Source organism: Physella acuta, unplaced genomic scaffold (genome assembly GCF_028476545.2).
Source record: "Physella acuta isolate Inbredline_101_S28 unplaced genomic scaffold, ASM2847654v3 ptg000972l, whole genome shotgun sequence".
NCBI lineage: Eukaryota > Metazoa > Mollusca > Gastropoda > Physidae > Physella > Physella acuta.
This window is the reverse complement of record NW_026732489.1, coordinates 520,363-534,346: the sequence shown is the minus strand read 5'-3', so window position 1 is coordinate 534,346 and position 13,984 is coordinate 520,363. Positions and strand designations below refer to the sequence as shown.

The window sequence follows — 13,984 nt, the reverse complement described above, 5'->3', positions numbered from 1 at the left end:
TATGAAGTATAGTTTGCCCAGTCTATGAAGTATAGATTAGCCAGTCTATGAATTATAGATTAGCCAGTCTATGAAGTATAGATTAGCCAGTCTATGAAGTATAGATTAGCCAGTCTATGAAGCATAGATTGCCCAGTCTATGAAGTAGATTTCAGACCGCTAGAACTTCAACCCCCCCCCCAGCTTGTTGAGCCCTATTTGCTGTGTGGTGTGTGTGTGGGGGGGGGGGGGGGGGTTAAGGGTCAAGTGTGTTTGTCCATCAAGACCTCTCTCGGCTTGTTAACCCACACGATGACGTCACAGAGGGGACGAGACCTTTGGCCTCAGACAAACGCTGGAACATTCTGGCAACATCTCCTCACCCCTGCAGGCCTGCGAGTGGTTGGTGCCACCTGTTAGACGGTCCAATGAGGATCCCAATCATATTTAGATCTCAACCCCCCCCCCCCACCCCCCACCCCCCCCCACCGTTAGTTATTTTGTATAGGCATGATAACAGTCAATTATAAAAGTTTATCGTCTAAATCCAAGTAGTGTTAATATTTCATATTCAACAATATAGTAGACGTGAAAACATTTCATATTCAACAATATGGTAGATGTGAAAACATTTCATATTCAACAATATGGTAGATGTGAAAACATTTCATATTCAATTATATAGTAGACGTGAAAACATTTCATATTCAACAATATAGTAGACGTGAAAACATTTCATATTCAACAATATGGTAGATGTGAAAACATTTCATATTCAACAATATAGTAGACGTGAAAACATTTCATATTCAACAATATAGTAGACGTGAAAACATTTCATATTCAACAATATTGTAGACGTGAAAACATTTCATATTCAACAATATAGTAGACGTGAAAACATTTCATATTCAACAATATAGTAGACGTGAAAACATTTCATATTCAACAATATAGTAGACTAGCTGCATCCCGTGCTCCGCCACGGTAAATCTTTTTAAAATGTACCAACTTGGGAACAGAACAAAACTAAACACAACACAAACGAACGCAAAAAAAAAAACAAAAAAAAAAACGAACAAACAAACACAACACTCATAACATAGACACAATTTAAATGCATTCATACAGGCATATTGCTCACAGTCTAGCCCGTAGCGCCAAATCGCGCCCTTTCCGGTGATTTGCACCCCCCTCAAACTTTCGATTTGCACTCCTTCCCCCCCCTCCCTAAAACTTTCGATTTCCACCCCCACCCCCCCCCCCTCGCACATTTTTTCCAACCCACTTTGGCGCCCCCTAAGGTCGGCACCCGGGGACATATGCCCTCCCCTCGCTACGCCTCTCCTATAAAACCCCTAACTTGTCCTCAAACCGAAAGATAGAATAATAATTAGTAAACAGTATAAATAATAGGCAGTATTTAAAATATCCGTGTTTCACCTAAATATTTCACTTTATCCATTCACGCATTTTTTCCCCCAGTACTTTAAATTTTAAAAATTTACAATAGAGTTTCATAACTAAAACCATTGCGCACCATCCACCCAATGAAGGTGATGACGCGCCTATAATATTGCGGAATAGTCGATTAAAAATTATAAATAGTAAACAGTAAATTCAGTGAATGAAATAAATAAAAGATTGCCTTTTATCAATCCATGCTAATTATAATTTTCTAACAATCCGCATCCGCACAATTTGCATTCACATTTTGCTAATTATATTATTGCAACACTAATTCCTTCTAGTACGTCCGTACATTTGCATTCACATTTTTTTTTATTAGCGTGAGTTAAATTTATTTTTGAATTACCTCCCTTGTCAAAATTAGAAAAAAGAGTTAAATTAATTTGATTTTTCTAGCCTACTGTTATTACATTATTAAAATGTTTCCACCTTTCTCAGGCATAAAAAAGAAAACAATATTTGACATTGATCCTTTTAATATGTTTTAGCAATGTGCGTGTATTTAATATTCTCTTTACGTTATGCAAAATTGTACAAACAGTGGAAATTATAAATTAGCTCTATGCCGCTATATAAACAAACCCTACTCTAATACTTATAATAAGACACTGCGGTGCACTGAAAAGCACAGCGTGGTGCGTAGCTTACTTTTATAGTCCCAAAATCTATAGCGATGACGGACGGAAGGACACGCTCAGCCCGATTATATTATAGATGTGAAAACATTTCATAGTCAACAATATAGTAGATGTGAAAACATTTCATATTCAACAATATAGTAGATGTGAAAACATTTCATATTCAACAATATAGTAGACGTGAAAACATTTCATATTCAACAATATAGTAGACGTGAAAACATTTCATATTCAACAATATAGTAGACGTGAAAACATTTCACATTCAACAATATAGTAGATGTGAAAACATTTCATATTCAACAATATAGTAGACGTGAAAACATTTCATATTCAACAATATGGTAGACGTGAAAACATTTCATATTCAACAATATGGTAGACGTGAAAACATTCTTTAAAGGCTGCAACTCACTGACGTCTGCTACAACCTCCACAGCCAGTTTTAAAATTGTGCAGCCCCCCCCCCCCCCCATCCTTCCACCCCCTCCCCCCTCCGCTCTCTCCGCTAAATGCTTTGTGTCAAATATCAGTGTTGATTAGAGCTGAAATAAATCTCGATCAGGAAAAACATGGAAAAAGGGGAGTTTGTTTTTTGAGATGGCCAGAAATTCCATGTAACGGAGCCAGAGTCAAAACGTGATATTCCCACACACTCACATCAATTCAGAGATTCACACATACACAAACACACACACGAACACACAAACACACTCAGACAGGCATGATCTCACGTACACTAACACACAAAACCACAGACAAACACAGCCACATACACATACACAGACACACAGACATACAACGCACTGAAAAGAAACTAGCCAGCAGTGAATACATCACCGGCCAATCAAAACGTTGCTTTTCAATCTCTGCTGGGCTATTGCAACCAGCCAACCAATCATAGCGCACATTTTCTCAGACGAATTAATCGGCTCAGGGCGGCCATTGTTGTTGTGACGTCAGGGAAGGTCAAAGATTTTCGTCGGTTGAATTCACGGATTTAAACCAGACACATCTTCAGACTGAAGAGAATAGACACTGTACCACTAGTCTTTGTACCAGTGTACCCCTAGTCACTGTACCACTAGTCACTGTACCCCTAGTCACTGTACCACTAGTCAGTGTACCACTAGTCAGTGTACCACTAGTCACTGTACCACTAGTCACTGTACCAGTGTACCCCTAGTCACTGTACCCCTAGTCACTGTACCACTAGTCACTGTACCACTAGTCACTGTACCACTAGTCATTGTACCAATGTACCCCTAGTCACTGTACCACTAGTCACTGTACCACTGTACCACTAGTCACTGTACCACTAGTCACTGTACCACTGTACCCCTAGTCACTGTACCACTAGTCACTGCACCACTAGTCACTGTACCACTGTACCACTAGTCACTGTACCACTAGTCACTGTACCACTAGTCATTGTACCAATGTACCACTAGTCACTGTACCACTAGTCACTGTACCACTAGTCACTGTACCACTAGTCACTGTACCACTAGTCACTGTACCACTGTACCACTAGTCACTGTACCACTAGTCACTGTACCACTGTACCACTAGTCACTGTACCACTAGTCACTGTACCACTGTACCACTAGTCACTGTACCACTAGTCACTGTACCACTAGTCACTTTACCACTGTACCACTAGTCACTGTACCACTAGTCACTGTACCCCTAGTCACTGTACCCCTAGTCACTGTACCCCTAGTCACTGTACCCCTAGTCACTGTACCACTAGTCATTGTACCAATGTATCACTAATCACTGTACCCCTAGTCACTGTACCCCTAGTCACTGTACCACTAGTCACTGTACCCCTAGTCACTGTACCCCTAGTCACTGTACCACTAGTCACTGTACCACTAGTCACTGTACCACTAGTCATTGTACCAATGTACCCCTAGTCACTGTACCCCTAGTCACTGTACCACTAGTCACTGTACCCCTAGTCACTGTACCCCTAATCACTGTACCACTAATTACTTTACCAATGTATAGCGACTGCTGGTAAATAAAAATGTTATTTGTGCGCAAGATTCCCCTGTAAAAAAAAAAGTCCCACATTAGACGAGAGAGAAATGTTGTTGCTGCGAGTGTGATGGCTTGATGTTGCTGTACATTCGTCCCGCGGCCAGTCGGATTAAATTATAAATTTGTTTGGATTGGATGGCTTAAAGTATCACACACCCACCCCCCTAACTACCCCCACCCCATGCCCGCATCGCTGTATTCCAATAGTCAACACATTTATCTCCCCACCCCCTACCCCCCACCCCTCGCTCCCCACCCCTCGCTCACCCACAGTTACAGCGAGCAGTTCCAGCACGCCTGACGCGCCCATGCCGTGAGTACGACGTGGGGCTGGCACCAGCGCCAGACGGCACCGTGCACGAGCTTGGGATACTCACGCGCGTCCAGCACTGGATTAAACGAGCTCACCCCCAAGGTAATTTGTTTGTTTGTTTGTTTGTTTGTTGACTGGGTTAGGGTTATGATGTGTTTGGTTAGCTTAGCTGTGGTTTTAACTTAATCTTTCATTTATAATCATCAAAATATTCTGAGCTAATTATCATACGAAATGTGATCAATATAAAATCATGACATAACTCTCGATAGTACAAAATGTGATCAATGTAAAATCATGACATAACTCTCGATAGTACGTCTTATATTGAATCTTTCAAACAGAATAACGGCACACAAATCTAATTTGAGAGAACTCATTAAATAGTGTCTTAAATTATAATCGGGCGCTAATTAGAGAGCTCATTAAATAGTGCCTTAAAATTGTAATCGGGCGCTCCTAATTAAAGAGTGGGGTACGACACGACACCAAGGTGGGGGGGGGGGGGCGTCTGGGTGTTTCAACCTTCATCGCATGTAGAGGAATGTGTTGTACAATCTTTGGATTGTGTTGTACAATCTTTGGATTGTGTCATACAATCTTTGGATTGTGTCGTACAATCTTTGGATTGTGTCGCTCAATCTCTGTAATGTATTGTACAATCTTTGGATTATGTTGTACAATCTTTGGATTGATTGTGTTATACAATTTATGCTTTGATTGTATTATACAATCTATGCTTTGATTGTACAATCAAAAGTGTACTTTGATTTTTGTATGTAAAAGTAGTTTTATAATTAAATGTTGGATCAAAGACCAACATACAACAAAGCTGGCCGTCGATCTCACTAATCGAACATCAATCGAACATCAATCGAACATAAATCGAACATCAATCGAACATCAATCAAAGATTGAACAAGTGTTCAAGTTCAATAACCGAGAGACTTGACATCAAAAAATCAAAGGCTGGCCATAACACTCATGTTGTCTAGGTCCTTGTGTCTAGGTCCTAGTGTCTAGGTCCTGTTGTCTAGGTCCTAGTGTCTAGGTCCTGGTGTCTAGGTCCTAGTGTCTAGGTCCTAGTGTCTTGGTCCTAGTGTCTAGGTCCTAGTGTCTAGGTCCTAGTGTCTAGGTCCTAGTGTCTAGGTCCTAGTGTCTAGGTTCTAGTGTCTAGGTCCTATTGTCTAGGTCCTAGTGTCTAGGTCCTATTGTCTAGGTCCTAGTGTCTAGGTCCTAGTGTCTAGGTCCTAGTGTCTAGGTCCTATTGTCTAGGTCCTAGTGTCTAGGTCCTAGTGTCTAGGTCCTAGTGTCTAGGTCCTAGTGTCTAGGTCCTAGTGTCTAGGTCCTAGTGTCTAGGTCCTAGTGTCTAGGTCCTAGTGTCTAGGTCCTATTGTCTAGGTCCTAGTGTCTAGGTCATGGTGTGTTGGTCCCCTTGTCTGCTCAAATATTTTGTGTGTTTTTAAAGTTTTTAAAATATTTGCGCATGTAAATATGCGAAATATTTGTGCATGTTAAAATATTTTTAATTTTATTCTATTGATGAATTTTAAATTTTTGTGCGTGTGTTAAAATGTTGGAGCGTATGTTAAAGCCAAAAATAAATTGCGACAAACGAACTGTTCCGACAAAATAATAAAATGATTAAGTTATTGAATGTCCATGCTAATGTTGAGTTAATCAACTCATTAAAAGGAGAGCTAATGACAGACACAACCTATTAATGTCGTAACTCATTGAACAACGACGCAAATCAGAAATGACACATCTCATTAACGACACAACTCATTACACACATAACTAACTAACGACACAGTTAATTTATTTATAAATATGCCTTCTTTTTTTCTACAATATCGAAGTCACTAAACACCAACCCCCACCCCAAGTCACACCTACCCACACCACTCATCCCTGCCCACAACTACCGACCCCACCCACATCTTTCCAGTAGCACAAATTCTAAAAAAACTCTACTTCACCTTGTGCACTTTTGCCAGCAACTGATTGTGGTACATGCAAGCACCCCCCCCCCCAGGCGCCCCTCCCCCCACCCCCAGACCCACCAGACGTGCATCAGTAACTAGCATAGAGCCAGACAATTATTGTAAGATCAACTTTTTAAAAAATCAATTTTTTTTCGCTGTGTCCCCAATCAATACAAGATTGTCGGCCGCAGATTAAAAATAGACATTGGTGAATTTTTCAATTTAACATTCAACTTCAAATATGGGGGGGGGGGGGGGGCTAGAAATGTGTTAGGGAAAATGAGAAACATAGGGGTCATATACCGAGATTTTAAAATGTTTCGGTAAAGGTAGGTCAAGTTGTGTGGGTTAAGTTGTGTGGGTTAAGTTGTGTGGGTTGTGTGGGTTAAGTTGTGTGGGTTAAGTTGTGTGGGTTTACTTGTGTGGGTTGTGTGGGTTAAGTTGTGTGGGTTAAGTTGTGTGGGTTGTGTGGGTTAAGTTGTGTGGGTTAAGTTGTGTGGGTTTACTTGTGTGGGTTGTATGGGTTAAGTTGTGTGGGTTGTGTGGGTTAAGTTGTGTGGGTTAAGTTGTGTGGGTTAAGTTGTGTGGGTTGTGTGGGTCAAGTTGTGTGGGTTTAGTTGTGTGGGTTAAGTTGTGTGGGTTAAGTTGTGTGGGTTAAGTTGTGTGGGTTAAGTTGTGTGGGTCAAGTTGTGTGGGTTAAGTTGTGTGGGTTAAGTTGTGTGGGTTGTGTGGGTTTAGCTGTGTGGGTTCAGTTGTGTGGGTTTAGTTGTGTGGGTTAAGTTGTGTGGGTTTAGTTGTGTGGGTTAAGTTGTGTAAGTTAAGTTGTGTGGGTCAAGTTGTGTGGGTTAAGTTGTGTGGGTTAAGTTGTGTGGGTTAAGTTGTGTGGGTTTAGTTGTGTGGGTTAAGTTGTGTAAGTTAAGTTGTGTGGGTTAAGTTGTGTGGGTTAAGTTGTGTGGGTTTAGGTGTGTGGGTTAAGTTGTGTGGGTTAAGTTGTGTGGGTTTAGTTGTGTGGGTTAAGTTGTGTGGGTTAAGTTGTGTGGGTTAAGTTGTGTGGGTTTAGGTGTGTGGGTTAAGTTGTGTGGGTTAAGTTGTGTGGGTTTAGGTGTGTGGGTTAAGTTGTGTGGGTTTAGGTGTGTGGGTCAAGTTGTGTTCTCACATAGAAAGTGTGTCAACCGTTTAATTGGGATAGACTCCCAATCAAGTCATTAAGTATCCGTCATTCAATCATCAAGATTATCAGTTCAATCATTAAGATTGTCACAAGTTCAGTCATTAAGATTGTCACAAGTTCAATCATTAAGATTGTCACAAGTTCAATCATTAAGATTGTCACAAGTTCAATCATTCAGTCATCTCGTCATAGCGGATTAAACCGGAATATATATATATATATATATATATATATATATATATATATATATATATATATATATATATATATATATATATATATATATATATATATATGTGTGTGTGTGTGTGTGTGTGTGATTTTTCATTTGATTTAAGAACTAGTTTCAAACATAAAATTTGAATTACTTTAATTTAAGCATTTCAGGCATTTTTAAAATGGTTGAAATAAATCTTGAACGTAAAAAACGCTGCTGTAAGTGGTATGGCTAAATTTATATCCAGCTAGATAGCACTTATTTTGTTTTGTAAGGTTGGATATCCGTACTAGCATGTGAAAAACAGAAATGAGTTCGAATCTATCAGAAAACAAAGAAACGAATAGGTCTAGATCTATGTAGCACTAACCAACCAAAGAAACGAATAGATCTAGATCTATGTAGCACTAGCCAACCAAAGAAACGAATAGATCTAGATCTATGTAGCACTAACCAACCGAGCAGACGATAGAGGTGAAGGAAAACAAAAAATTCTCAAGCCATATCAAGTGGACATCTGATGAGTAATGACATGATTTCAACACTAGCAACATATTCCGTGTACTGGCAAAAACTCAATTAGTCCAATCGTTTACTGATACACAAAATGATGCGTTTGAAATTTTAATATGACAAAAATTGGTTTATGTTAAAATGGTGAAACTAGCAGGAACATATTTTTGAAACCCATCTTTAATACTTGAGTAGTATCATTTACGTTCTGAGTAATTTGCTTACACCCGTTATACTTTGCTTACATCCTTGATAAATCTATAAAATAATAAACCGGGAGTGATCTCCCCTAAACTTTCTCGAATATACGAACATAAAAATACAGGGGATGGCAACTCGGGCTATAGACATGATTTTTAATCCATTTTAAATACTTAAACTTTTTAAAATAGAATAAAATCTCGTAGAAAAAAGAATCGCACATCAAGTGAACGCCAAACAAAATGTGCATAATAGTGCGGAATATTATTAGTACTTTATAAATTCACTTGCGCTTTTTTTTTTGGTCAACTTTATGTTATGTCTGTGTGTGGTCAACTTTAACAAAGTCTGTAGGAAATTATAATTTTATATTGTTTTTAAGAAGAAATCGGGGGCCTCTAGCTGCTGCCTTCTCAGCCCCCCCCCCCGTCTTTATCCGCCACGTCCCCCCTCCCTCATCCACACCGCCATCCACAGTGATGTTTGAGGCTACACTGAAAACCTACCACACCGAATACATTTGAATATCTCAGACGCTGTGTGCGTTGTGTAACACATGGCATCACACAGGTGTGTGGGTGATGTAACGCCCTCACACAGGTGTGTGGGTGATGTAACACCCTCACACAGGTGTGTGGGTGATGTAACACCCTCACACAGGTGTGTGGGTGATGTAACACCCTCACACAGGTGTGTGAGTGATGTAACACCCTCACACAGGTGTGTGGGTGATGTAACACCCTCACACAGGTGTGTGGGTGATGTAACGCTCTCACACAGGTGTGTGAGTGATGTAACGCCCTCACACAGGTGTGTGGGTGATGTAACACCTTCACACACCTGTGTAAGTTATGTAACACCCTCACACGTGTGTGTAAGTTATGTAACGCCCTTACACAGGTGTCACCTGACATGTCACCTGCGTCAACTCACGCAGCGAGCCCAAGATGCACTGCGCTGTCATGTTGTCAAACGCTGTCATGTTGTCAAACTTGTGTTCTGGTGTCCACGTCTATCTTCTGTGTCCGGTCTGTTTATGTGTCTGTCTGTATGTCTGTCTGTCTGTAACTCTGTTTGTTTTTATGTCTGTATGTCAGTCTCTTTGTATGTCTATTTGTCTGTCTATTTGTTTGTCTGTCTGTATGTTTGTCTGTTTGTCTGTCTATTTGTTTGTCTGTCTGTATGTTTGTCTGTTTGTCTGTCTATTATCTATGTAGCGTGAACGGAAAACACGATTGAGTAGAGTGGGGGGTGGGGGGGGGGGGGGGGGTAGAGGGCGTTGACCTAAACTGAGTAGGGTTGGGATGGTGTTACAGATGGAAGGCTGTTGAGGTGGGGGTGAGGAGGGGGGAGGGGGTAATTTACCCGGTGTATTTTGATTTATTCAGGCTATATTCTGTAAAAAAAAAACATCTGCCCAACACGCATGCGTCAATCAACGTGATCCGTGATTGACGTGACATTTCCGCTTGTGATATGTGTATCACGTGATACACATATCACGTGATGTGTTTTCTGTTAATTACCGCTAAAAGTGCCGACATTAACCAATATCGCTCATTAAATATCCTTAATCACGTGACCTTTGCTGAACCTCACACAACAAGTCTACATGTACTTGGCGCCGTCTTCATACGTGTAGACCTCGCTAGATATAGCATACACACAAACACACACACTCACACGTCTTCATACGTGTAGACCTCGCTAGATATAGTATACACACAAACACACAAACACACGCACACACACACATATATATATATATATATATATATATATATATATATATATATATATATATATATATATATATATATATATATGTGTGTGTGTGTGTATGTTTATATATTTACTCATGTATTTGTATTTAGATTTATCTAGTACATATAGTCTGTTTGCCTACGCACGTGAAGTTTTGCCTACGCACGTGAAGTTTTGCCTACGCACGTGAAGTTTTGCCTACGCACGTGAAGTTTTGCCTACGCACGTGAAGTTTTGCCTACGCACGTGAAGTTTTGCCTACGCACGTGAAGTTTTGCCTACGCACGTGAAGTTTTGCCTACGCACGTGAAGTTTTGCCTACGCACGTGAAGTTTTGCCTACGAACGTGAAGTTTTGCCTACGCACGTGAAGTTTTGCCTACGAACGTGAAGTTTTGCCTACGAACGTGAAGTTTTGCCTACGAACGTGAAGTTTTGCCTACGAACGTGAAGTTTTGCCTACGAACGTGAAGTTTTACCTACCAAATTTGACCTAAGATGTCGTTAGCTGGTTGTCTCTAGTTGAACCTTACAAAGTTTGGATGTCAAACCCAAAGGTTGGTATGTCAACCCCCTCCACCCATAGGTTGGCATGTCAACCCTCCCACAGGTTGGCGTGTCAACCCTCCCACAGGTTGGCGTGTCAACCCCTCACAGGTTGGCGTGTCAACCCTCTCTCCCTCCATAGGTTGGCGTGTCAACCCCCCACAGGTTGGCGTGTCAACCCCTCCCCCCCACAGTTTGGCGTGTCAACCCCCCCCCCCCCCCCACAGGTTGGCGTGTCAACCCCCACAGGTTGGCGTGTCAACCCCTCCCCCCCTATAGGTTGGCGTGTCAACCCCCACAGGTTGGCGTGTCAACCCCTCTCCCCCCATAGGTTGGCGTGTCAACCCCCCACAGGTTGGCGTGTCAACCCCTCCCCCCCCCACAGTTTGGCGTGTCAACCCTCCCACAGGTTGGCGTGTCAACCCCCCACAGTTTGGCGTGTCAACCCCCCATAGGTTGGCGTGTCAACCCGGGACTACTGTGTCAACCATCCCGCCACCACTCAACACACGCAGGCATGTTGCACCCATTATCTGCCAGCACCTGTCCAAGTTGTGAGTGAGTTAAGTCCCCTGAGTGAAAGCTAATGTTGCATGAATTAGCTCCACTTTGTTTTACTCACAACCGTCAGTACGTGCACGGCATGACATATGGACGTGCACGGCAGTGTCAGATGGACGTGCACGGCAGTGTCAGATGGACGTGCGGGTCTAAAACCATGCGCGTGAGTTCTTTTCTCGTTTCCTTCTGGTCAGAGCTTTTTGCCTTTTAATTAAAATTAAAATTAATTAAAATTATAATTGAAATCTTTGTTGTTGAAATTCGATCTTGTGATATTTGATTTGCCGTCCTCATTACCTGTACGGCTGACGTCATTACCTGAATGGTTGACGTCACAGGTGTCTACATGTCAGAGGCATTTGGCGCACCAGCGTATTGATTAAAACAATTTGTACACAAAGGACTGTGTAATGTATACACAGTTGACCATGTTATGTGTACATGAAGGGCAAGGAATATGTAATCGATTGGATACTTATGTGAATACCTCATATTTAATCATTGCTCTTGTATGTCTTTATTTCAAACTAGTCATAGGGCTGTAGAGTTTTATCATCCATCATTGTCGTACCAATTCTTCCAGCTTCTTAAACATCAACTATCTTAGAGACCCATGTTAGCAACCCTAGAGACCCATGTTAACAACCCTAGAGACCCATGTTAGCAACCCTAGAGACCCATGTTAACAACCCTAGAGACCCATGTTAGCAACCCTAGAGACCCATGTTAGCAACCCTAGAGACCCATGTTAGCAACCCTAGAGACCCATGTTAGCAACCCTAGAGACCTATGTTAGCAACCCTAGAGACCCATGTTAACAACCCTAGAGACCCATGTTAACAACCCTAGAGACCCATGTTAACAACCCTAGAGACCCATGTTAACAACCCTAGAGACCCATGTTAACAACCCTAGAGACCCATGTTAGCAACCCTAGAGACCCATGTTAACAACCCTAGAGACCCATGTTAACAACCCTAGAGACCCATGTTAGCAACCCTAGAGACCCATGTTAGCAACCCTAGAGACCCATGTTAAAAACCCTAGAGACCCATGCTAGCAACCCTAGAGACCCATGAGACACAATCCGTCGAAGAAAACAATCGACTCTGGTAGCTTTAAAGCGACTGGGCCTCGGGCAGTTTGGTGGGGGTGGGGGTGGGGGGTGGGGGGTAAGAAACGAAGCCAGACGTGCTCCAACAGACTTCTCCACACCCTCCCCCCGCGTACACGCGCGCTAATAATCACCCCCCCCCCCTTCCCTAACAATGAACTATCTGTTTTTTAGGCAAGTCAGTCGATCTAGGTTGAAAGGATAACTATATCCAACTCACCCCCACACCACCCCACCCCTAGACCGGATGTTGAGGTGACCCCGTTATTGCCGCTTTAACCCAGGGACGGGGGTCTGTTGGGAGGGGGGGGGGGTCTGTCGGGAGGGGACTTTTCTTCTGGGTATCCAACATTTCGAGGGCTTACCAGATCAATAAATTTTAGTCTAAAATAGCTTCAGCTAAACCGGACGGGAAAGTTTGGTTGTTTGCCCCACAAAATGTTGGATGTAGGGTCCACAATGGCCACAAAATGTTGGGTGTTGGGTCCACAAAATGTTGGATTTAGGGTCCACAATGCCCACAAAATGTTGGGTGTTTGGCCCTATAAAAATTCGTCATTCATCTTCAGTACTTTCAGGAATAAGATTATTAACGTATTTTTAGATTCATCAGCTGACTTTGTGACGTCATCAGATAAGACTTTGTGACGTCATCAGATATAACTTTATGACGTCATTAGATGTGACTTTATGACGTCATCAGAATGTGACTTTGTGACGTCATCAGATTAGACTTTGTGACGTCATCAGATTAGACTTTGTGACGTCATCAGCTTAGAGTTTGTGACGTCATCAGATTTGACTTTGCGACGTCATCAGATATGACTTTATGCTAATGAACGTGCCCGTCCCCCTGACCACACACACACACGTGCGGCGACAAAAGGACGTGTCTGATTGAGTAACGCCGGGGTTAATGAGTACATTCTCTGCGAATGATGAATGGTGCCAGGGTTGACTCCCTTGCTGGCACAGGGGAGGTAATCATACAAACCGTGTATTAAAACAGGGGAGGTGATCATACAAACTGTGTATTAAAACAGGGGAGGTGATCCATACAAACCGTGTATTAAAATAAGGGAGGTGATCGTACAAAGCTGTATTAACCTTGTATAAGATCGCTGTTACACATATTCATATTAATACACACATACACACTAACATCAAAACACACACACACACACTAGCATAAATCAACGTTTATCAACAGTACACGTGCACTGGCCTGATATCAACCATCCAATCAACATGATATCAACCATCCAATCAACATGATATCAACCATCCAATCAACCTGATATCAACCATCCAATCAACATGATATCAGCCATCCAATCAACCATCCAATCAACCATCCAATCAACCTGATATTAACCATCCAATCAACCATCCACTCAACCATCCAATCAACCATCCAACCAACCATCCAATCAACATGATATCAACCATCCAATCAACCATCCA

At 41.9% G+C, this 13,984-nt stretch overlaps 1 long non-coding RNA gene across 1 annotated transcript in view; it reads left to right on the top strand.

Annotated features, from left to right (window-relative positions):
- Positions 1-4,464: 4,464 nt before the first annotated feature.
- Positions 4,465-13,984, top strand: part of LOC131954102 (uncharacterized) — a 71,488-nt gene continuing 61,968 nt past the window's right edge. Inside the window, exon 1 of the long non-coding RNA XR_009388734.1 lies at positions 4,465-4,548. This is a non-coding gene — a long non-coding RNA (uncharacterized LOC131954102). The remainder of the gene's footprint in view (positions 4,549-13,984) is intronic.